General features: G+C 58.2%; 1 long non-coding RNA gene across 2 annotated transcripts; it reads right to left on the minus strand.

Moving 5' to 3' along the window:
- Positions 1-2,858: 2,858 nt before the first annotated feature.
- On the minus strand, positions 2,859-5,258 carry LOC132659985 (uncharacterized). 2 transcript variants are annotated; one of them, XR_009601116.1, is made up of 3 exons: positions 5,100-5,258; positions 3,633-3,734; positions 2,859-3,301 (listed from the first exon to the last, which is right to left on the minus strand). It is a non-coding gene; the product is annotated as an uncharacterized LOC132659985 (long non-coding RNA). The 2 variants fall into 2 exon arrangements; XR_009601115.1 differs by having other exon boundaries at positions 3,520-3,734.
- Between the last annotated feature and the right edge of the window lie 18,999 nt (positions 5,259-24,257).

Consider the following 24,257-nt stretch of genomic DNA (forward strand, 5'->3'; position numbering starts at 1 on the left):
ATCCATCCACTGACCCACTCGTCCGTCATCCACCCCCTTCTCTCAACCATCCACCCCCCTACCTGCCCACCTGCCCACCCAGCCAGCCAGGCAGCTAGCAGCCATCATTCACCGACCCACTCATCCAGCGTCTATCACCCATCATCCATCCATCATCCCCCCATCATCCCCCCATCATCTCCCCATCATCCCCCCATCATCCACCCACTCACCCTTCCATCCATCCACTCACCCATCCATCCATCCGCTCATCCATCCATCCATTTATTGAACAAATCTCGAGCTTCCGCTGTGGGCCAGGCCCCATCCAGGTTCTGGGGAACGGGGAGTGAGCTGATCTGACCAGTCCCTGCCCCCTGGAGCTGCCCTGGGAAGGCGAGGAGGGATTTAGCACAGTAAATCCACGTGTCACCAAGAAGAGCCACAGGTGGCGAGGATGGCGGGCTCGTGTCTCTGTCCCTGTCTTCTCCCTCCCTGTCATGAGCGGTGTCCAGACTGGACGAGCTCGTGGCTGTGTCTGACCCCGGGGTGCGGGGGCTGACCCCCTGCAGGGCCGAGAAGCCTGCCCAGGGCACCAGCAAGCCGCAGGCCAGTTAAACCCAGTGAGCCCCGCACAACCATGCTTGTGGGAAGACGGTGATGATTTCCACGGCCAAGTGCTCTGCTGACATTCATTTTCTTAAATCTTCCTCAAAGTGGCAGATTGCTCTGAAGCAGAGCAATGTGATGGGGACTTCATCACATTGGTGGGAGAGCTGAGAAGCTGAGCAGGATCCCCCGTCCCCAGGACCCCCAGTCCCCAGGACCCCGACGGGACCCCCGGGATGCAGAGGAGAGCCATAGATCGGGGTGTTGGGGAGATCCGGGGGTCCCGGGCTGCCCCAGGGGTCTACAGCCGAGGAGCCTCCACGGCGGGAGAGGCAGGCCAGGCAGACCCCTGGCCACGCCCAGGTGGTCAGCGTGAACTTGGCTTGGGGCTTCGGCCTCGTCCCCACGGTGAGTCAGCTAACAGGACCTCATTCACCCCGACGTCTCAGCTGCCAGCTCTAGCCTGAAGTCCCACCAACAAGGAAGACTGGAACCTTCCCCCAGCCTCCAGCTCACTTTGGCTGGTAAGGGCTCAGTCAGCAGGGGAACCTCGTGTCCGCATGACCTCCCCCACGCCCCCCAGAGTGGCAGGGACACCAGGGGCCCCCCGAGCCCACCCCGCTGTGTGTTGAATCAGGAATAAGCAGGTCCTGGGGAGAGGAGAGTCTGGGGACCACAGCAACCTGAGCCCCTGCGAGCTCAGAGTCCCTGGGGAGGCTGCAGGCGCCGCGGCGAGCGGAAGGGTCCAGCTGAGCGTTGGTGGGGGCAGGACGGGGGCATGGGAGGGCGTCGGGATCACGGGAGCCCTTGGGAGCACAGAAGGTCCCGGGGTCCTGGGCCGGTGGCTCCGGGAGCTACAGCGCTGGTCCCTGAATTGCCTTCTCCCCTCTGGCGCCCACTCTGGACTGGGGAGGGGCTGATGCCTGTGGGCGCCCCTCGGGCTGGGCTCACAGTCGATCCACATTTATGGACAGTGATGGAAGAGAACTCGCCTCTCCCTCAAGACACCCCACCGGACACGCACACACACAGAGGCACAGCCACGGCACCTGCAGGCTGGCTCTGCTTCTGAGTTGAGGCTGCAGACAGCCTCGGCGGCTCTGCAGTGGCCAGGCATGGCGGGGCCAGGCTCGCCGATTCTGACCCTCGCAGCTGCCTCTGCGGCAGCCTTGCCCCGGGAGCTGCTGTGGGCCTGCTGGGACCCTCCCCGAGCCTCCCTGCGGTCCCAGGCCCTCGGGTCCTGGCCGGTCTTCTGCCTCCCCGTTCGCAGGGGCCAGCCCAGCACTGCCATCCACGGGCCCTGCCTGCCCCGTTGTCTTTTATGAGCATCACCCAGTAAACTTCTGGCCCTTCTAACCTCCCAGAACTCCCAAGCCAGCCCAGCTTGAGATGGGTGAGCACCTGAAGAGGGCCTTGGCCGCTGCTGGCCGACTGAGAGAGAGGGCTGTCTTGACTAGCTTTTCTGCCACCCTCAGAGTGCCAGGGGCAAATTTCGGTAGAAGGATGAGGCTGGTGAGGAGTCAGGAGCACATGGCGGGGTGGGGGGGAGGTGGGTACCACGGGCAGCCAGAGGGGCTCAGGATGTGAGGCTGCCTGTCTCAGCCAGGACCTCCGGAGAGCAGAGCCTGAGGCAAGGGTGAAGTTGCCGTCGCTTCTCGTGAGAGGGGCAAGGCCAGGACGGGGCGGGGGGTATCAGGGGACAGGAAGCAGACCAGGAGAGGGGTTTGGGGTGAGAGGCCGCCACACTGGCCGCCATCAGACTGTGAGCAGGAAGAGGCAGGCAATCGTGCTTGGTCGGCACAAGGGAGTGTCTCAGGATGGTTTGCACGGAGGAACCTCACACGGGCTGGTCCGTGGAGGGGGCGCTGCCCAACCCCTGTCTCCTGACCATTCCCTGCTGGGCACCGACCCCTGCTATCTGCGCTCACATCACCTAGCCACCCAGGAAGCCAACCCCCAGGGTCTGAAGTGGCGGATGGTTGGGGGGTCCCATCTGGCACAGGCAGGGTGCCAGCTGAGAGAGAAGGCGGCCCTGGAGGGGCTGAGAAGGTGCCCAGGGCTGTGTCCCCGTGCTCCCCAAACCCTACCTGGAGGTACCCCGGGGCGAGGGGAAGGCTCAGTCACATTGGAGCCCATCGTCCTCGGAAAATGACATCTGCTCTTGGGTCCGCAAAGTGGAGGCAATGGAGCATCACCCCCCCCCGGCCCAGGAATGCACGAGTCTTCCCACTGCCGTACAGATTACCACCACCTGGGTGACTTGTAGCAACAGAAGTTTATCTTCTTACATTTATGGCCCCAAACATCCAGATCAAGGTGTCAGGACTCCTTCCAGGAGCTCTAGGGGTGCCCCTCCCGCCTCTCCCAGCTCCTGGGGGTCCAGGAGCCCCTGGGCTTGTGGTCACATCCGCCCAACCTCTGCTCCATCGTCACACGGCCCCTCCCCTCCGTCCTCTGTGTCTTTCATAAGGATGATGCCTGTTGGTTTTGGGGGCACCCAGGTGATTCAGGACAACCTCATCTAGAGATCAGCGACTGCTTACCTCTTGGCAAGGATCCCTTTTTCAAATACGATTGCATCCCGAGGTTCCAGAGCTCAGGACAGGAACCTATCTCTGGGGGCCCCTCTTAGCCATTGTGACAGGTCAGCAGCCACAAACAGGGAGGAGCTCGGATGCCAGAAGGAGCCACAGGGCCAGTGACCAGACCACGTCTGTAGACAAAAAGGCAGGAGCGGTGGATGGAAGAGGGCTGAGAGCCACGTCCCTGGATGGGGCAGATTGGCAGGGGTGGGGCAGCTGACCCTGGAGGTGGTGGGGAGCGGGGCGAGCAGGGACTGCCCCGTCCTCCCCACGGGCTCGTGGCTGGGCAGAGATGCCACAGGGAGCGTCCTCCCAGCTCCTGTCCCTCCCGTCACCGTGAGGCTCTCACGCTCCACACTACAGGCTCTCCATCTGCAAAGCAGGAGGGTCATCAGGGTGCCTCCAGTGTGGCTGTCCCAGGAGTGAGTGAGCTAACACGCGTGGAAACTTCTGAAACAGGACCTGGCGTGCGGTGTGTTCTGCAGGAGAGTCAGCCATCCATCCATGTCATGAAGTGTTTGGAATCCTGAGCCTGTCCCAGGCAGAGCCTGTCCCAGGTAGAGCCTAGGGAAGACACAGAGAGTGCAGGACAGCCGTGGGGTTCACGCGGGGCTGCGGAGGGGAGACCTCCTCCTAGGAGGGCTGTCTGGGCCCAGCAGATGCTTCTGCAGAGGAGGCTGGGGTGAGCTCATGGCCTAAGGGCTGGGGCGGCAGGGTGAGGCCCCCGCAGGGTCCCAGCACCTGAGACATGAGGGCACGGGGCCCATCAGGGGACAGGGAAGGGTGGGGCTGGCGGCCCCCAGGACATGATGGGCTGGCTGGGGCCTGGGAGAGGTGGGCAGCAGGGTGACAAAGCGGCCTGAGGTCCGCGGCCCCCTGCCCAGACCCGGGGAACATTGTAGGCCCTGAGTCACCCCCTTCTCCTTGTGAGCCTGGACCGCTGCCCCGCAGGGCTGGCCTGGGCGCAGGGGTTTGCTCAGTAAATAAGGCAATACATCAGGGTGATGTTGTCCTGTTTGCTCCGCAAAAACAGGCCGGCGGGCAGGAGGGCGGCTGGCTCTCTTCACCCGCTCAGCGGCCAAACTGATTTCTCAAAACTCATCTGCAGGATTGTCCTAATTGCCTAGCCTATATTTAAGACTCTCAAACAGGAATGCAAGAGGCCGAGCCCTTTCCAGCCGGCAGCTGTTCTGGGAGAGCTGTCTGCTTCCACCAGCGGGGGAGGCAGAGGGTGGGCAGGAGGAAGGGAGGGGGAGGGTGGGCAGGGGGACGGGAGGGAGAGAGGCACCCCCAGAGCCAGGCCTCCTCCAGGCCAGGAATACGTGTGGCTGGGGAAGGAAAGGCGCGTTCTCTCAACCACTCTGCTACACCCTACAGGGTCGAACATCCCTACCCCCATTTTAGAGTCCCTGGAATGAGACTCAGAAAGGTTCAGCCGCACACCCAAGGTCACACAGCTTGCACACAGCACCACAAAGATTTAAGGCGGTGGGTCTGACTCCAAGCAATACTCTCCGCCTCTTTCTCCAGCATCCACGTGAAGGAGGGGCTGTAGACCGCCCTCAAGTACACCCTGGGAATTAGCAGGAAGTTCTGTAATTAGGTTAGGAGATACTAATTATGCAAGCCCTGGGGTGGGGCCTTGGTTGAGCAGAGATTCAGGTCAAGGCTGCCGAGGATGCACCTGGGTCCCTTGGAGGAGCTCATCAGTGGCATGTCCAGGCGAGGCTTGCCCCCCCCCCCCCCGGGTCCTCAGAACTTGACTCTGGCGGCCCCCGGCTGACACGCCGGGCAGGGAACCCAGCCCGGGGTAGCGCACGAGGCTGCAGCCCTTGCTCCTCCCCCAGCCCCGAACTCCGTACAGGCCAGCAGCTCTGAGCTGCCCTCCCCACCAGTGAGCCCTCCCCAATAAATGCAGGCCCCTCTCACCTCCTGCTCCCCACAAATTGCCTCCAAATCTGGGGAGACGGTGGGGGAGGACCCTCCTTTACATGCTCCTCTGGGTCCCTCGGGGCACAGCCTGCCTCCCAGACACACTAAGGTCAGTGGGTCTGGAGGACAGCACCCCTCCCCTCAAGGCATATGACGGAGCGGCCACGACTGTATTGTCACCCCCGGCCCCGCCCCAGGGGCTCCAGGTCCTCGACACTGTTGCTACATAAACACACAGAAGGAAACCCGGGGACGGAGTGGCAACAGCTCGTCTGTGCCAAGAAACAGCCCACTTCAGGCTCTCTCCATGACAAGTTCCGTTTCCGTTCCAGAATTCTAGGGTGGCACCCTTCCCTCCCCCCACAGTAGCTCATTCCAAAGGGGAATGGACACACCCTTCCAGCCTGTGCCCCGCTGGAAATTCCACTTCACACATACACGATAAGGCTGCTCTCTAGACATCTGGGCATCGATCAGGACCCTCAAAGCACAAGACATGATGAGCAGGCCGGATGTTCTGATCTGATATTAAATACGGGCAGTCTGGAGAATGTTGGAGTTCCTGGGACCCACAAGGCCTGGGATGGAGCAAGTAGGTGTTCAGTGGATCTACACGGATGAACCGGTGTGTGGACGGGCAGACGGGTAGACAGGTGAGTGCAGATGGTGAGAGGGGCTGGATGGTAAGAGGGTGTGCACCTGTCAGAGGAAGAACGGGAGAGACGAGTAAGGCTGCGGAACTGGCCAGTGAATGCACGCGCACAAACAAGTGCCGTGGACACAGTGGGCGACTGGATGGACAGGTGGCGGGACTCATGGATGGATGGGTGGATGGAAGGATGAGTGGGGAAGTGGAGAGAATGATACATGTTGTGGGTGGGTGGATGGTGGGTGGATGGGTGGTGGGTGGATGGATGGGTGGATGGGTGGATGGGTGGGTGGGTGGGTGGGTGGATGGTGGGTGGATGGATGGGTGGGTGGGTGGGTGGGTGGGTGGATGGATGGTGGGTGGGTGGGTGGGTGGGTGGGTGGATGGATGGTGGGTGGATGGGTGGGTGGATGGATGGATGGGTGGGTGGGTGGGTGGATGGATGGTGGGTGGATGGATGGTGGGTGGATGGATGGGTGGATGGATGGGTGGATGGATGGATGGTGGGTGGATGGATGGGTGGATGGATGGGTGGGTGGGTGGGTGGGTGGATGGATGGGTGGGTGGGTGGGTGAATGGATGGTGGGTGGATGGATGGGTGGATGGATGGGTGGATGGATGGATGGTGGGTGGATGGGTGGGTGGGTGGGTGGGTGGGTGGGTGGATGGGTGGGTGGGTGGATGGATGGTGGGTGGATGGATGGTGGGTGGGTGGGTGGGTGGGTGGATGGGTGGGTGGATGGGTGGATGGGTGGATGGGTGGGTGGGTGGGTGGGTGGGTGGGTGGATGGATGGTGGGTGGGTGGGTGGGTGGGTGGGTGGATGGATGGGTGGGTGGATGGGTGGGTGGATGGATGGTGGGTGGATGGGTGGGTGGGTGGATGGATGGGTGGGTGGATGGGTGGGTGGGTGGGGTGGGTGGGTGGATGGGGGGTGGATGGGTGGGTGGGTGGGGTGGGTGGGTGGATGGTGGGTGGATGGGTGGGTGGGTGGGTGGATGGATGGTGGGTGGATGGGTGGGTGGGTGGATGGATGGTGGGTGGGTGGGTGGGTGGGTGGATAGATGGGTGGGTGGATGGATGGTGGGTGGGTGGGTGGGTGGGTGGGTGGATGGATGGTGGGTGGATGGGTGGGTGGGTGGGTGGATGGGTGGGTGGGTGGGTGGATGGATGGTGGGTGGATGGGTGGGTGGGTGGGTGGGTGGGTGGATGGATGGTGGGTGGGTGGGTGGATGGACGGGTGGGTGGGTGGATGGATGGGTGGATAGATGGATGGATGGGTGGATAGATGGATGGATGGGTGGATAGATGGATGGATGGGTGGGTGGGTGGATAAACGGACGGATGGGTGGGTGGGCAGGTATGCAGATGGAATGGTGTATGGGTTGCAGATTGTGGCTGGATAGCAGAAATATAAAAATAACCTTTGGGGGGGGGTGGGAAACAGGCAGAAGCCTGAGGTGAAAGGTAGCCTCACCACCAGGGGAGGCCTGAAAAATCTGAGCACCATGAATAAACAAGAATGGAGTTGGGAGACAGGACCTTCCAAGCTACCACTGAGCCCAAAAGGGGCTGAAAGGCCCCCAGGCCAGCCAGAGGGAGACCACCAGCCCCGCTGAGCTTCCCGGCATGGTACCATCCCTCCAGCTGTGTCAAGGCCGTGGGTCCCACCTCCAGGCTCCTCATGACACAGCACTAGAAGCCACTAGAAGCTCTATCCTGCTCGGGGTTTGAGGCCCCCAGGGCGGCACCTGCAGCTTCCTGAACTGAGTGTCTGCAGAAGGATCGGAGAGCAGGTGATGATGAAGAATTGTGTGTGTGTGTAGCAAGGTTTCAATCTCCAGGACCCTCAGTGGCCTGGAGTCGGCCTGGGGATGGGGCTGGGGCTGTGTGCGGGTGGGGCTGGCACGGTGTCCCTCTTGAGAGGAGCCCTGTGGGCCTCAATCCCTTAAGCCTTGTTGGTCCACCACCCCACTCGACAATGTCAGTATCCAGAGATGGTCGGTCCTGTCGGGAAGGAGGGAAAACCCAGGCCCAAGGTGGGGGAAAGACTGGTCCACAGGCCTGCCCAGCCCCAGCAAAGGCCGCTCCCACCCAGTCTCCTCTCCACCCCTGCCCTCCCCACGGCACGACCTGGGGCAGAGATGAGCTCTGGGTGGGCTGCCAGACCACAGCCTTCCCCCGTCACCAGCCCCCAGCCCCTGCAGGACAGAAGAGGTGGGGTGGCTACAGATTCCCAAGAGCTTGAAATCTTCTCGCTGCGCAGCACGCGGAGCAGCTGAACAGAACACACGGCCAGCCCGGCCCCGCAGAGCAAGGCTTGCCGGGATCTGGGGGGCAGGGCCCGGGCTCGAGCCAGGGGCCTGGTGCAAAAGCACCCAGCTTCAGGAGCTCTCAGAAAATAAGGCCAACAGTTAATGACAGCGTCTGTGCGGTGAGCGCCTTCCGCGTGCTCCCGCCCCCCGCCCCAGGGCCGCTGAAACCGCAGTTTTCCGGGTCCCGGTGCCCACACAGCTCACACGTGGGGGCCACACGTCTGGCCTAGGGCCTCCTCCCTCAGCCGGTACTCAGCCCACCTCCCGAGACCCCCTGGTCGCCTGCTCCACAGCCCTACTGGGCTCTTCTCCTCCTCCTCGGTCCTGGCCCCTGCCCCCCACCCCCACCCTCCTGGCCTCTTCCAAAACCACGCCTTGAAAGGTTCCAGAGTCTGGGCCCTGGAGCCTTTGGACTCCCCGCACGATGAGCGAGGAGGAGGATGGGGCCCGTCTGGCGCCTCAGCTGAGGCTCTGAGGGACACCCGGGAGGCAGGTGGACACCCAGGTCTGCGATCCCAGGCCGAGGTCAGCGCTGGGGACGAGAGGCAGAGCCTCAGTATGTCCAGTGGAGGTGGTGCTGGGCGGCCGCAGCCCTGAGGATGCTTGGTTGACTGCCCTGGGGAAGGGGTGGGCGGAGGAGGGGGACCGGAAAAGAGAGCGAGGAGAGGCCGGGACCGGGGAAGAGACGCCAAAGTTGCTCCGTCGTTGTGTCCGACTCTTTCCCAGTGGACCCGACTGTACAGTCCATGGAATTCTCCAGCCAGGACACTGGAGTGGGGAGCCCTTCCCTTCCCCAGGGGATCTTCCCGACCCAGGATCGAACCCAGGTCTCCCGCATTGCAGGCGGATTCTTTACCAGCTGAGCCACCAGGGAAGCCCCCACCTCAACCAGAGGGCCCCTCGCCTGTCATCACTGGATGAGAGTGGGACGCTTCTAGAAGTTAGGGCGGGAAGGATGAGCTCGAGGCAATCATGAGCTCCAGGCGTCGCAGCTCCGCACGAGGCCACGTGGCGCTGAAATCTGCCACACGCTCCCTCCCAGTGATGCCTGCTCCCTGAGCGTGATCACTCCCTTCCCTGGTGGGTGGGAGCCTACATGCGTCCAGTGAGGAAGCCGAGGCCCCGGAGGCAGGACTCCAGAGCCTGACCTCGCGGCACCAGGAAATAGACAGACGGGCGTGAGGAGGAGACCCGTGACACCCTCCTGGGGAAGGGGCACGCCTCTCTGCCCCCACCCCACGCCCGTGCCCAGGGGCCCTCCGGCGGCCGACCTGTGACCCGCTCCCCCCACAGGCTGGGGTCTGCCTGGGCGTGGTCACCCCTTCCTCCGGCGGCCGACCTGTGACCCGCTCCCCCCCACAGGCTGGGGTCTGCCTCGTGGTGTTTTCCATCCCTGGCTCAGGCCTCTTGCTGACCATGGGTGGGTCAGTGGAAGCCTCCTGCTGGGTCAGCAGATTTGCAAACCACAGGTTTCTTCCATTTATTTGGGGGAAAAAAAAAGAAGAAAGAAAAGAAAATTATTTTACAAAGCGTAATCGGTCTTCCCAATCCATCACGGCCACAGGGCCTGGCTGCAGCCCAGGGCCCCAAAGCCAGCGGCTCCCGCAACCCAGCCCCTAAGCGGGGCTCAGGGGTCCCGCTAGAGGAGCAGACCCAGCCTGGGGTGGCCTGTTGACCCTCCATAGGACCCGGCGGCCTGGCCAGAGGCAGTCCAAAGGGGTCTGGCTGAGCTGGGTGGGCCAGGAAGTGACTCTCAACCCTCCCCCAGCCCCCGGACATGGCAGGTCACCCTGGACAGCGGCATCCCTGTGTTCAGGGAGCAGGAATAGACACCGAGGCAGGGGACAAAGTCGGGGTCTGCGGCAAAGTCAGTCAGTCATGTCCGACTGTTTGTGACCCCATGAACTGCAGCACGCCAGGCCTCCCTGTCCATCACCAACTCCCAGAGTTCACTCAGACTCACGTCCATCGAGTCAGTGATGCCATCCAGCCATCTCATCCTCTGTCATCCCCTTTTCCTCCCACCTTCAATCTTGCCCATCATCAGGGTCTTTTCAAATGAGTCTGTTCTTCACATCAGGTGGCCAAAGTATTGGAGCTTCAGCTTCAGCATCAGTCCTTCCAATGAACACTCAGGACTGATTTCCTTTAGGATGGACTGGTTGGATCTCCTTGCAGTCCAAGGGCCCCTCAAGAGTCTTCGCCAGCTCTTGAGAAGTTGGAGTGAGGGGGGATGGGTTAGTACATCCCGGCCCAGCGTCCCCCGTCCTGCTCCCTGACCCAGAGGGGTCCCTGCCTCTGGCCCCCACTGGACACGATCGTTCACACCGGGCCTCCCCACTCCAGAGCTGTGACAATCAGTGTCAGCAGACATGGCCTAGCGTCCCCACCGGGCGGGGAAGGGAAACCCCCACCTCCGCTGAGAACCCTTGAAAACGCTAAACGCTCTTATTCCAAAGGCCGGCCCCCAAGGGGGAGGAGCAGCCAGGTGGGTGGGGGTCCCTGCAGGGCACGCACAGAGTAGGCCAAGAGGTTTAAACGTTCTGGGGAGGCGCCTCTCCTGGGAGTGGAAATAATTACCAGCAGCTAGTCTCACACCCCAGCGATTCAGAGTCCAGGCGGGGAAAGGGGAAAATGTTTCTTATTTCCCTCAAAGCAGGGTTCCTTGTTTCAGAGCTAAAAAACCCAGAGGCGGCTCCCCTGTGAATAAGCTGTCTCTCTATGCACGGCCTTCTCCCTATTTCTGCCACGGGCACAGTTAGGAGATGCTTCTGAGAGCTGAAACGCAGAATTTGCCCCAAAAGCCGGTCCAGGATGACCTCATACCACTACCCACAGGAGGAAGCTGGCTGGGAGTGGGTGGGTGGCCTCACGGTCCCAGCCGGGCAGTGTGGACCTGGCCTTGGGCCTTGATTGGCCGGGTCTTCCCAAGTTGATTCGTTTCTCTGAGCTTCGGGCCTCTCGTCTGTAACATGCAGATCTCGCCCTGGCTTCGGGAGTTCCGTGACCCACTATCAGGGGTGCCTGTGGCTAACTGATGGGATGAGCACTGGGTCGAAGCCCCTGACTTCACTCATCACTGTAGCCCTTGCAGTCCCCACGAGCAGAGTCGCGGCCATTCCCATTTCACAGAACAGGAGGCCGAGGCTGGGAGTGTAACCCGTCTGCTCTTCAGCAGCCTCACTGCTCGGCTGTCAGCTGAAAGTTGGGGTCTGGAGCTCTGTGGGGGAGACATGCACGGAACTGGGGGACGGATCCGGGTGGGCTTCCCAAGGGAGAAAGGGGAGAAAAGGCCCAAGGCCTGGGGCGAACAAAGGGCGTCGAGAGAGGAGCCCCAAGGTTGGAGCTGAGGTGGGGCCCCAGGGGGAGCCGATCGCGGTGGGTGGTCCCGGAGACCCGCAGGAGCTTGTGCAAAGGCCCTCCAACCACCCCATTCACCCAGGACGGGGTTCCCGGGACATGGGATTTCTGTGCTAAGCAGGGACAGTCGTGGACAAACCAGAATGACCAGTGCCTGCAGGGGCACCCCGCCCCCGCCGTGCAGCCCCTCGAGGGGAGAGGAGGCCGGGAAGGCCGGCAGCACCGCACCCCTCCGCTCGCCTCACACCTCCTTCTGGGAGCCTGTCTCTTTGTCGAGGTTTATTTTCACCCACCGATGGGATAATTACAGGGAAGAGCAAGTAAAATAAAGTCAAAAGAGCTGCAGATTACAGCAAAATGCAGTCCCCGTCTTCCGAGGGCGTCAGCGGGTTTCCAGCTCTGTGTAACGGCCCGAGGCAGCTCTGGCTGGAAGATCCCGGAGGCGGGTGGATGCAGCCCCCTCTGGGATCCTGCCACCTGGCACAGGGGGCCGGGCCCGCTGCCCGCCCTGGTGCAGCCCAGGTTCCCAGGAGCTCATCCTGGGGACTGGCATGGTGGCCTCCCCACCTGGGTCTCAGCTGACGTCACACGGACACAACAAAATGATGGGTGCCTGAAGAACTGGGCTGGGTCCTTGATGTCTACTGGGCGTCCCCCCACTACTGCACAAGCCCCCACTCTGGATCTGAAGGCTCCCCACCTTCCCCCTCTCCTGGCCGGTGGAGCCAGATGGGGCCTCTGGAGGCCTGGGGGTCACATCTCCTCCCAGAATGCTCTGGAAGGCCACTGCACCCACCTGACCACCTATCACAGCACTGGGGACAACCTCGAGCCGCCCCCAGATGACCGGGGCCACAAGTCCCAGGGGGCGGGGACAGACTCCAGGACCACCCCCTCCCACTGGACCGCCAGCTCCCTCACCCCTTGCTGGTCCCCCATTCTCTTCTTGTTATTTTGTCTTTTTAACCAATGGACTTTACAGTTTCGAGGAATTTTAGGTTTACAGAAACAGTGGGTGGGAGGCCCAGAGCCCTCATACCTGCTCCCCCAGCCCCCCTGACAGTGCCCCCCGGAAGGGGAGCTGTGCATCCAGGACCGTGGACAAGCTGCCTTGCTCCCTTGCCATTAGCCAAAGCACAGGGTTCACGGCCCGTTCCCTCCCCACGGTCCGAACCCTGCGGTTTTGACAAACATCCTGTGTTCACCCGTGCAGCTTCCCAAGGCTGGCCCCACCGCCCTCAGCAGGCCGTGCCCACTGATAAAGTGCTTCCTCCCTCTTTGGGGGCCCTCGCTGCCGAGCGCAGGCCCAGGGGACCTTGCCCAGGACTCAGGACTGGGGTAGGGACTCTCACTGGTGCAGACATCTCCTCCACCCCAGACACCGAGCAACCTGGGGCTTTGTGCAGGAGGGAGCCTCCCAGCTCCCTGGGAGGCCCCTGATTCATGACCTTGGGGAAACCCAGGCCAGCCCCTGCCCTGCCCCGTGGGAGCTGTGTGGCCTTGGGCCGGCTGCTTTCCCTCTCTGGGCCTGCTTCCTCATCTGTTAGCGGGTTTCCTGGCAGTGCCGGGGGCTTATCAGTGATGAGACTGGAAAGGAGGTGGGATCGCCCAGAGCTGCGTTGCTCCCTCCCCTGAGGGTGGGGGTGGGGACCTGGAAGTTGGCAGAGAGGGGAGGAGCCAGCATCTCCAAGGCTGCAAACCACTGAGGCTTTCTGTTTCTATGGCAACCGGGAGCGGCACACAGCCCTGGTTCTGTAGAGGACTAGGGGCTCAGGGCAGTCCTGGGGTAGGGGGCCGGGCTGCAGGAGGGGAGGGAGCCAGGACCCAAGGCTGGCTGAGCCCTGGTCCCCCCGGGGCCTCGGGTCGCTGGAGGACAGGCCCTGGGTGCAGAGCAGCTGCCTCTGTCTGCAGGCTGGGTCTCTTGCCATCTCCGGGAGGGGCCAGGGCTGGAGTCTGAGGCAGGAAGCGGGTACCCCCCTCAACATCAAGGAGCCTCAAACTTTCTGGGCTGACCTGCCTCCCTGGCCTGCTTTCCTGCCTCCCCCACTTTCCCAGCCTCTGCCCCCAGCCTCCTGGGAGGAGGGCGTTATCAGCCCTACCCTGGGCTGGATGAGCAGCCAGGTGAAAGCCAGCTCCTGCCCGGCCCTGGGCAGCTGCCAGGCCCAAGAAGCTGCCCTGGAGACAGCTGGCAAGGCTGGTGGCTCCCGAGCCCCCACCTCCTGATGCTGGGGTCAGAGCCCCATGCACACGGGGCTGGCAAAGTGCCAGAGGCTTCTGCAGGCACCTAGAAGCTGAGTTGGAACCAGTGCAAGGGAGTGACAGAACCAGTTTTTGGCTGAGAAGCGGCGAGCCCCCTGTCCATGGGGCGTCCAAGTGGGAAGGTGCCCACAGCCCCCGGCGGCAGACTCAGCTGGGCCCCCTCAGTGTTCCTCGAGGGAGGGCCAGGAGCCCTGACCGTACTCCTAGGGACCAACCCTTGCAAGGGTTTGCTGAAGGAGCCCCAGCTGCAAGTGAGCAGGGGCCACAGACAGGCTACTGTGGAGTCCCTGCCCCCTGCAGACCCTCCTGCGGAGAAGGGGGTCCCAGCCCCTCTTTGGGATGGGAGCTTATATGCCCCCTCCTCCCGTGACACACATCCCCACGTACACTTCCAGGCAGTCAAAACTGGGGGATCCCTGACCGCCAGGGCACCCTGAAGATGGGAGGCAGAGGGCACTGGCGGAGAGGCTGTGACGCTGTGAACGGACGTCCCCAGCTCCGCAAACACTCCCAGGGCCACCGAGCCAGCCGGGGCAGAGCTCTGGGCTGCTGGGGGACACTTGAGACTGGAAGGCTCTCAGATCTCAGCAAAGTCCACCAACCCAACTTCAGCCAACTCAACCCACATTTAATTTAGTGCAGTTCATTTCGGTTCAATTCAGTCCAACTCCAACTCAACGGAAATCCAAAATGTATTTCATTTTAACCTAATCGAGTCAAAATTCAGCTCACCCCTAATCAATCTGCCCAGGATTGAAGGAGCGGCACTTCCTGTGAGGGGCCTGCAGATACTTGCCCCCAAACCTAGTGCAGACACCCACCTGTCTGCCCACCTGGGTGGTCAGCCCAGCTATCTGCTCTGCCAGAATGCAAACTGAGAAGGCAAGGCTGAGGTGGGGGTCTTGCTCATTCCTGCCCCTGGCATGACTCCTCCCCCTCCTTCTCCTCCTCCTCCTCCTCCTCACCATCACTGCCATCTTCATCACCATCCTTACCATGCTCTATCACCATCGTCGTCTTCATCCTCTTTTAATTCTTCATTACGTCCTCCCCGTCCTCCTCCGTCAGGCCTTCATCTTCCCCATCATTGTCCCTCTACCACAGTCTTTATCACCACCACCTTCGTCTTTGCTGAGCCTTAGTGGTTGGCCCTCCATATCCACAGGTTCCACATCCATAGATTCAACCAACCATAAATGAAAAATAGTTTTTAAAAAAAATTCCTTGAAAGTTCTCAAAGAGCAAAACTTTGAATTTGCCTTACACAATGGCACCTATTTACACAGCATTTACATTGTATTCGGTATACTGAAGAGTTTAGAGATGATTTAAAGTGTGTGGAAGGATTTGCTAGGTTCCCAGGTGGTGCTAGGGCTAAAGAATCCACCTGCCAGCGCAGAAGACATAAAAGATGCGGGTCCAACCCTTGAGTCTGGAAGATCCCCTGGAGAAGGAAATGGCAACCCGCTCCAGTATTCTTGCCTAGAGAATCCCACGGACAGAGGAGCCTGGAGGGTTATAGTCCATAGCATCGCAGAGAATTGGACACGACTGCAATGACTTAGCACGCGTGCAAATACCAGGCTGTTTTGATAAGGGACACAAGCATCCAGGGGTTTTGTTCTTGGGGGCAGGGGCAGTCCTGGGTCCCATCCCGTGGATGCCCAAGGGACAGCGTGTCTGCAGCAGAGCTTTGAGCAATATCCAAACATGGGTCTTTCATCTCACAACAGAGCTGGGCACCATCAGCCCCCTTCGCAGAAGGGAAAGCTGGGCTGCTGGGGGCGAGGCAGGTCGCCTCTGGTGACGCACAAGCTGGCGGCTTTCATTGCACCTGGGAGTGAGGCCCACACTGCCCGACTCCAGGCCTGTCCCTGACCACCGAACGCCCCCGCCAGGCCCCGGGAGGGGGTTTCTGCGGCTCACAGCGGAGGCTGCTCTCTGAAGCCTCCTTCTGGGAGTGGCACTCACAGGCCTCTCCCTCTTTCCCTCCAGGCGGAGCAGCCCCTTCCCGCCTCCCTGCAGGGGGACAGCTTCCCCATTGTGTCTGCTGGGCTCCCAGCTGCTTGTTTGGCCAAATCTCCCACCCTGATTAAGGAGCCTGGTCCCCTGGCTTACCCATCGTCCTCCCGGAATGCTGACAGCCTCCAGATTGGTTTTTACCCAAATCGTTAATGACTTCAAACCGTTTGCAGAGGGGTCTGTCTCTCCAGCCTCCACAGCAGTGGTTTGAATCCACGGTGATGCCTGAGACTTGCCCCAGGGCTCGGGGTCACCACCCCGGGGGAGGCAGGGACCTTCCCATTGGCATCGCTAGGTGCTCCAGGAAGGCCTGTTTGTTGAATGGACGTGTGCATAGATGGATAGAGGGATGGCTTGATTTGTTCAAATAAGATTATTTTGTGGTTATACAAACAATCCACACTCAGGGTTGGAATTTTGGAAAATACAAAAAAATTAAATGCCAAGAAAAAGAGAGAAGCAGAAAGAAAACAGCCAGCCTCATACTCCCCAGAGAAAATAGCCCTGAGCGCTTTGGAGTCATTTCTTCTGTGCAGGCTTCTATTATATGTCTATATCTTTGTATATTATCTTCTGCACTCAACATTTTCTAGTTTATTAAATATTCATTGAAAGCATGACTTTTTTTAACAAAAATCTTATTATGGAATTTTCCAAACATACACAAAAACGGAGACTCGTGCAACAAGCCCCCAGTTAACCACCCTCAGCTTCGACAGCAGTCAGTTTTTGCCAGTATTTTATGATCTATGCCCTTTCTTGGGTGAATGCTGTTATGGGTTGCATGGTCCCCCTCCCCACCAGAATACACCCAAGGCCTAATCCCTGGTCCCTGTGGCTGTGACCTTATTTGGAAATAGATGTAATGAGTTCAGTTCAGAGGCGGTCAGATGGGTATAGAATCAGACCCGTACCCTGGTTTAGCCACGTCTGTTAGGATCATTTTCCTGGTAGATGTAAAAAGAGAGGAAGTACACCAAAACAATTTTTAAAAATAGCTGACGGGGGACTCAACTTTCTTGCATGCTTACTCTGCGCCAGGCAACACTTGAGGCATCTTACCTCATTAAATGTGGCCAACAACCCTATGAGGTGGATACTGTCACCCGTTTTTTTTAATCTGGCCCCACCACACGGCGTACGGGATCTTATTTTCCTGAAGGGACTGAACTTGTCCCCTGTGCAGGGGAAGCTCAGAGTCCTAACCACGGGACCGCTGGGCAAGTGCCCATTATCCCAATTTAAAGATGGAGACACTGAGGCTCAGATAAGTTGAAGACCAAGACAAGGTCACCCTGCTGGCAGGCAGCCCAGTGAAGATCCAAACCGTGCCAGGCCCTGCCGTTTCCTCATCCCCGTGGGAAACAGAGCTGACCGCTGGGTCTCTGCAGACAGAGCTCAGAGCGGGAACACCAGCTCAAGGCCGGACTCCCGGTTCCTTGACCCCCTCTCCTGACGTGCCGTCCACTCCTGCAGCGTCTCCCCCGTGGGTGTCCCCTGGACTCGGCACGACCTTCAAGCTCACAGCCTCCTCGCATCCAAGCGTGTCTGTCATCACGGCCCGCAGGGTCCTCTCTTCCCGTCCCATGCGGGCCAGCGGCCCCTGAGCACCTGGGGCTCACAGTACGTCATCCCCCGCGCGCCTTCAGGGTTCTCACCTGCTTCCTGCCCTCACTCCCCTCATCGCTCAGCTGGTCTCAACAGTGCACAGAGTCTCTCCTTTACCAGAGTGCACGCGCGCACACACACCTTCACTCTTACCCCTCGCCGCGTTCATGACACTCAACCGGCAAAACCCCAGCCCTGGTGAAATACAGCTCTCACCCTGATCAAGGAAGAAGAAAAGACACAAATCACGAACATTAGGAATCAAAGAGGAGGCTTGCTGCAGCGCTGGCAAGCACTTAGACCAGTGTGCTCAGCGGCTTCAACGGAATGGATGAAAAGCGAGAGACGCAAATCAACCAAAACCAACCAAGGCGTGTTTACTGGAATTGAATGATTTAATAAATGGATGACGGACAGTGCAAACCAGCTTTCTCTGTGTGTGGAAAGTTACGGGTAAGCAAGAGGAGGGGACTAGAATGGTCCCTGCGACGATTTAGTATAGGCGCACACGGTTACATGCAGACACCTTTACAGATGTGTGTGTGTGTACATGGCAACTACAAACACACGCGTCTCCTTGCTCTGTGGTCTGGAGGGCCCTAAAAGGAATGATTCCCCAGTAGTGGGAAGCACCTAGTGCCCAGTGCTCCGTTTCTAATGCCTTCTCCCAATAAAAGGAACCAGGGCTGCTCGGTGAAATGGCTGATTCCAGCACTGCTCCCGGCTCTTGCAGTGCCAGCAAGTAGCAACATGCTCAGAGACAGTGCACACGGGCACACAATGAAGGGGCTGCGGGGGCACGGGAGCCACCGGAAGGGTTCCCAGTGGCCGAACCTGGGAAATTTGCAGCAGAAGCAAAGTAGTCCTGGCTTGTAACCCCGTATCCACGAATCCGTCCTGATGTGAATAACGCATCCCTCCTTCTTTTGTGATACTCCATATGAAAACCAGGCAAAGATATTCTGAGAGAAGAAAACTACAGTCCGGGATCTCTCATGAATATCGATATGAAAGTTCGTAACAGAGTGTTAGCAAATGGAGCCCGTGATACCTGCTGAAACATGCCTGGTAAAACTTCCTGACTAAGTGGATTTGTTCCAAGAATGTTACGTGAGTCCAGCATTTGAAAACCATCCCACGTAATTCACCCCTTCAACAGACTGAAAGAGGAAATTGATAAGCTCACCTCGATGCATCCAGCAAACTGAGAGAATGTCATGGAATCCAACACCTATGCATCATAAACACTGTTATCAAACCAAGACCGGGTGAAAAATTTCCTCAACCTGACAAGGGAAGCAGCGGAAAATGTATAGATCGTATCGCCACACGGTGAAGGAGTGTTATCACATCTTAAAGGAAGGTGGTTTTCAGCAAAGATGGGCAAAATGGCCAGTGAGAGTGGATGGAGCCTCCAAAGGAATCCAGTTATACCGTAGAAGAAGTCTGTGGCTGAGGACTTCCCGGGCAACCCAGTAGTTAAGACTCTGCAGGGGCCACAGGTTTCATCCCTGGTCAGGGAGCTAAGATCTTGCACGCCATATGGCGAGGCCAAAGATTAACTAATTTAAATGACTTTGAAAATGGAGAGATGTTTGTGGCCGCAGTCGTCGCCAATCTGTGAGAGGAAGGTGGACCCCCTTCATACACAGTGATGGGAAAAATGCGATCTGCGTGGCTAAGAGTGAACTGCTTTCCTTCTTCACAACAGACACCAAAAGAACTCAAACTTCGACAGTATAAAGATTTCAGCATGAAAGACAAAATTCTAAAACTTAACGAGAATAAAGGAAAACCACATTCATAAGCTTGGCGTGGGTAGAGATTTCATAATAAGCCACAAAGACCACTAGACACAGCAAAAAGCTTCATCGATTTAGCTCCATTAAGGTAATAAATTCTGTTTATTAAAATCCTGCATATATTTTAAAAACACATACTGAAATATTTATAAGTAAATGAAGAGGAATTGATGTTTCGATGCAAAATGGATTCAAGCAACTGTGGTGAAAACAAAACAAGACCCCCAAAAAGGTAAGCCCCTCACTGCACCCCACAGAAGTCAGTATGGGATTCAGAGCCAGAACATGTAAAGAGCTCTCACACACCAACAAGAAAATGACAGTGATGCGATGAGAAAGTGGATAAAGGCAGGGACAGGGATTACACAGAGAGGAAATACAGATGGCAAACGTTTACCTACTATGAGCTCATCCCCTATGCAAACTAGGCCATGCAAAATAGCACAGGAAGGTTCCGTCTCCCCCTGAGACCTGCCAGGTAGCACGAAGCAAGACACAGACAGAGAGGGCTGAGGCCACGGCCCAAGGCCGCAGACTCATCTGGAGGGTGTGTAAGAAATACAAACAGCTCCTGAGGATGACCGCGCCCACCCCAGCACCCTGCCTGCTCCAGGCAGGTGCCTAATCATTCCCAAAAGCCTTTGCTCAGCTACTCAGCCTTTGAGGCTACTCAAAGTAGCCTCAGCTACTTTGTACTGATGCTTTCAACATAACTTCTCAATTAAGCTTTTCATACTATTCATGGGGTTCTCAAGGCAAGAACACTGCAGTGGTTAGCCATTCCCTTCTCCGGTGGACTATGTTTGGAAGCGAGGCCGTAGAGAAGCAAAATGGTCCACCTCAGCTCACCCAGGGAGGATGGAAGGCTGGAGGTGAACAAGCCCAGGCAGGGGCTCGGGAACCACCCTGTCTGTCAGCGGTGTTGACGTTGACATACGCTGGGCGCCGGGGCTCCAGAGATAAAGGAGGGCATGTTACTTGTACCAGAGGCAGAATGCAGATATTCACCTGGCTCAGTTGGTAAACAATCTGCCTGGAATGCAGGAGACTCCGGATCAATTCCTGGGTCGGGAAGATCCCCTGGAGAAGGGATAGGCTACCCACTCCAGTAGCTTTGGGCTTCCCTTGTGGTTCAGCTGGTGAAGAATCTGCCTGCAATGTGGAAGACCTGGGTTCGATCCCTGGGTTGGGAAGATCCCCAGGAAAAGGGAAAGGCTACCCACTCCAGTATTCTGGCTTGGAGAATTCCATGGACTGTATAGTCCACCGGGTTGCAAAGAGTCAGACAGGGCTGAGCGACTTTCACTTTCACAAATACATTTTTTTTGAGAGGGTTGGAAACACCTGTTCCCTTGTTACCACCAGCAGTAATCAGCTTAAGTGCAAGCCTTGAAGCTGATGCCTGAACGATCTGGCGACTCTTGGTTAACCGCCTTGCCTGTGGGAGCTCTCTCTCCTCCACAATGAAGTCAGAAAAGCCCTTGTAATTATTGAACAGTCGGTGTAGAAGCCAGGACCCCCGTTGTGGAAGCTGGAGGTCCAGAGGAGAAGGAGACCTGGCCACGGCCCCTGGAGGCTGGGCACACGGGCCAGGCAGCAGGCGGGCCCAGACCCCTGAGCAGTGAGGGCCACGCCCAGCCCAGCCGCCCACCTGGACAACAGGCCGGCAGGGCTGGGGACCAGCCCTCTGCCCTGGTCTGGTGGGGAACACGGAGCAGTTCCATGCAAGGACCCTGAGGTCAATTCTACACCATGGCTAAGGAGCGGGGGACTTGGCCTCTCACTTCCGCTTGCTGTGTCTCAGCTTCCTCCCCTGAAGAACCAGAGTTAGTCCATGTAAAGCGCTTGGAAAAGAGTCAGACACACGAGCCCGACTTTGTATCAGCCACTATGACTGCTATGGCTTGAAACAGCATCAACATTCGGGGAACCCATCTGTCCCCCGACGTCAACAGGGCTCCAGATTTCATGCAGTCCCAGACTGCTCCCCCCAGCACCCATCTTACCTTTCTCAGTCCACTGATGACCTTGTCCTGCCCTGGCTCGGACCAGAAGTCCTGGAGCCTGCAGCAACCAGGCCAGCCCAGATGATGCTAACAAACCACGGGCGTCCCAGGGGCTTCAGGTGAGCGAGCTCGGCTTGTGTTCCCGCCTGTTCCTCGCATCGCGAGAGGACCCGGGCCGACAGGCTTCCCCATGCACTGGGCCCCCCTCCACATCCCTGCCCACTGGTCTGGTGGCCACGTCCGGCTCCCGCAGTGGGAAGCGTGACCTTCCCTTGGGGAGATGCCTTGCGTATCTGCGACATCAGCACTGTGGCCAAAGTCCCCTGTGACCGCCCCCCCCTCCCGCCTCACGCCCACTTCTACCGCATTGTCAGCCAGTTCCGCTGGCTCTGCCCGCCAGCACAGGGAACCCCATCCCTCCCCATCACCTGCTGCCCTCCCCCAGCACCCCCCAGGCACAGCCTCTCTGGCCAGAGAGCCAGCCTCCTCCTCCAAGCTGGTCCTGCTGCCTCCATTCTGCCCCCAAAGACCACTCCAACTCAGCAGCCCGTGACAGTGAAAGCGTTAGTCACCCAGTCTAACTCTTTGACACCCCGTGGACCGTAGCCCACCAGGCTCCTCTGTCCCTGGGATTCTCCAGGCAAGAATACTGGAGTGGGGTGCCATGCCCTTCTCTGGGGATCTTCCTGACCCAGTGGTCGAAACTGGGTCTCCATTGAAAGCAGATTCTTAACTGTCTGAGCCACCAGGGAAGCCCCTAACTCAGCAGCCATGGAGACCCTTTAAAGCGCAGATCAGATCACGCCTTGCTTAAAAATCCCCCAACATTCCCATCCTCACACACAGGGTGGTCCCCACAGACGCCGTCTGCAGAGCTTGTGGCCAAATGCACCTCAGGCTTGGCAAGATGCCACCCGGCAGGCCCACTGCTAGGAACTGACCCCAGAGAGGTCGTTACGGATGCAGGAAGAGAGGCAGCTTTAAAAACTCGTGGCTGTGCGTGCTGAGTCACTGCAGTCGTGTCCGACCCTTTATGACGCTGTGGTCTGCAGCCCGCCAGGATCCTCTGTCCAGGGGGTTCTCCAGGCAAGATTACTGGAGTGAGTTGCTGTGCCCCATTCAGGGATAAAACCCACCTCTCTTACATCTTACATTGGCAGGCAGGTTCTTTACCACTAGCGCCCCCAGAGCCCGCAAGGGACCCTCTGCAGCGGCAGACCCTGACCACTGGGCTACGTAACTGAGTCACACGGCACAAGAATCAGATAAACAGCAGCGCTTCCCACGTAGCTCAGATGTGCATACCCTTCTAGGTGACCCTGTGAGCTCTAGAGAAAAATGAGAGATGCCCAGAAGGGCATGTCCTGAAGGCTGTGCCAGGCTCACCAGCCGTGTGCCTCAACCAGGTGACCGTGGGCAGCCCATATCTTTTGGAAGCTCTTCCACAAGCTGGTCTTTTCCCATATCGGTGAAGAATTTCCCACCCGGCACCTGTTCCCTGCCCCCTCCTCCAGGCAGTCCTCCTGCCAGCACCCGTCTGCACCTCACTCCTGTACCAGCCTCAGGGCAGTGAGGACCAGGGTGAGTCACACCCACTGTGGGGCACGAGACAGGGGACGGCAGTTGTCTGGGGTCCTAGGATCCCTCTGTGTTACTTCCCAGAGACAATGCAGCCCCCAAAGAGACAGGCATCCTCTGTGATTCCACGGGCCCAGGACCCTCCCCCTCCGCCCTCCCTGGGCTCAGAGCTGAGCGCTGCCATCCAGGGATCCCAGCAGAGAGTGCAGAGTGGTGCCTCCTGGGTGTTTGATGGAGACTAGGGCACTGGCGTTCCCACTCCATGTATTGGCTGCCCTGCACTGCAGGGCTGAGCAGGACCTGTGGGCAGGGAATGACCTCTACTATGAACCCAAATCTGAAATGCTGGGCCTTTCCCGGAAGCCCGGAAAATAGGCTGCCGGGCAGCTCCTGCCCCATGTTCCCCAGCTTTTTGCTGGGAGGAGCTGTCTTCCCAGCTTCCAGACTTCCAGAGTCCACTTCCCTGAAGCAACTCTTCCCTCCCCTCACTTCCCATGTGACAGGCGATCAGATGGTTTCAGGGAATTAAAGCAGCCCAGTCCCTGGTGAATCTGCCGTGGTCTCTCCAATCAGACAAATACGGCTGATTTTCATACCACAGCTTGGAGGTTTATCAAGTTTCGGGGTTTAAAAGAACATCTTCGAATTAATTATTTCACATGGTTAATACAGGACATGCATGGAACACAGCCACACAGACAGTCTTGTGAAACAGAACCGGAGAGCGTCTTCCCCGAGGCCTCGAGGTCCTTAGAAGCCCCATTCTGAATTGCTCCATGGAATTCCAATCTACGGATGCTGCTGAATTTATCCGAATTATTCCTCAGTGTTAGACAGGCAAGTGGTTTCTCATTTTTTTCTGAGGGTCGTGTCTATTGTATAATTTTTAATAACCAGGACCTCAGGATGTCAGCACCATTTTTCACCATATTCAATATTCCTTAAAATGACGCTTGTAATCTACGGTTACATAGATTCTTAATAAAGCTCTGATGATTGTATTTATTGTATGATTTTTAATAACTAGGACCATAGGATGTTAGCATCCTTTTTTTCACCATATTCAATATTCCTTAAAATGATGCTTGTAATCTACAGTTACATAGATTCTTAATAAAGCTCTGATGATTGTATTCATTATATGATTTTTAATAACTAGGACCGCAGGATGTCAGCATCCTTTTTTTCACCATATTCAATATTCCTTAAAATGACGCTTGTAATCTACGGTTGCGTACATTCTAATTCTGCGGGTGAACTTGTATGTGGCCCTGTAAAGGGTCCCTGGTTCTCAGCAGAAGGAGGCAGCATGGAGCAGGACCTGCCCGGGGGGATCTCGTACACCAGCCCATTCCACCTGAGAGCCCACCGCCTACCTCCACTACCACTGCCCACTCCCTGACCCCCACCCTCAGGACAGCATTGAACTTGGCTTCCACTCCTCCTGGGGACCTTCCTGGGTGCAGACGACTAGTCAGATGCACCCCCAAGAGGTGTCCCCAAGTCACCTGTGCACTGGGCACCAGGGTATAGGTGGCCACCCCTGCCTCTCTTCCT

The sequence above is a fragment of the Ovis aries genome, chromosome 6, assembly GCF_016772045.2.
Source record: "Ovis aries strain OAR_USU_Benz2616 breed Rambouillet chromosome 6, ARS-UI_Ramb_v3.0, whole genome shotgun sequence".
Taxonomy (NCBI): Eukaryota; Metazoa; Chordata; class Mammalia; order Artiodactyla; family Bovidae; genus Ovis; species Ovis aries.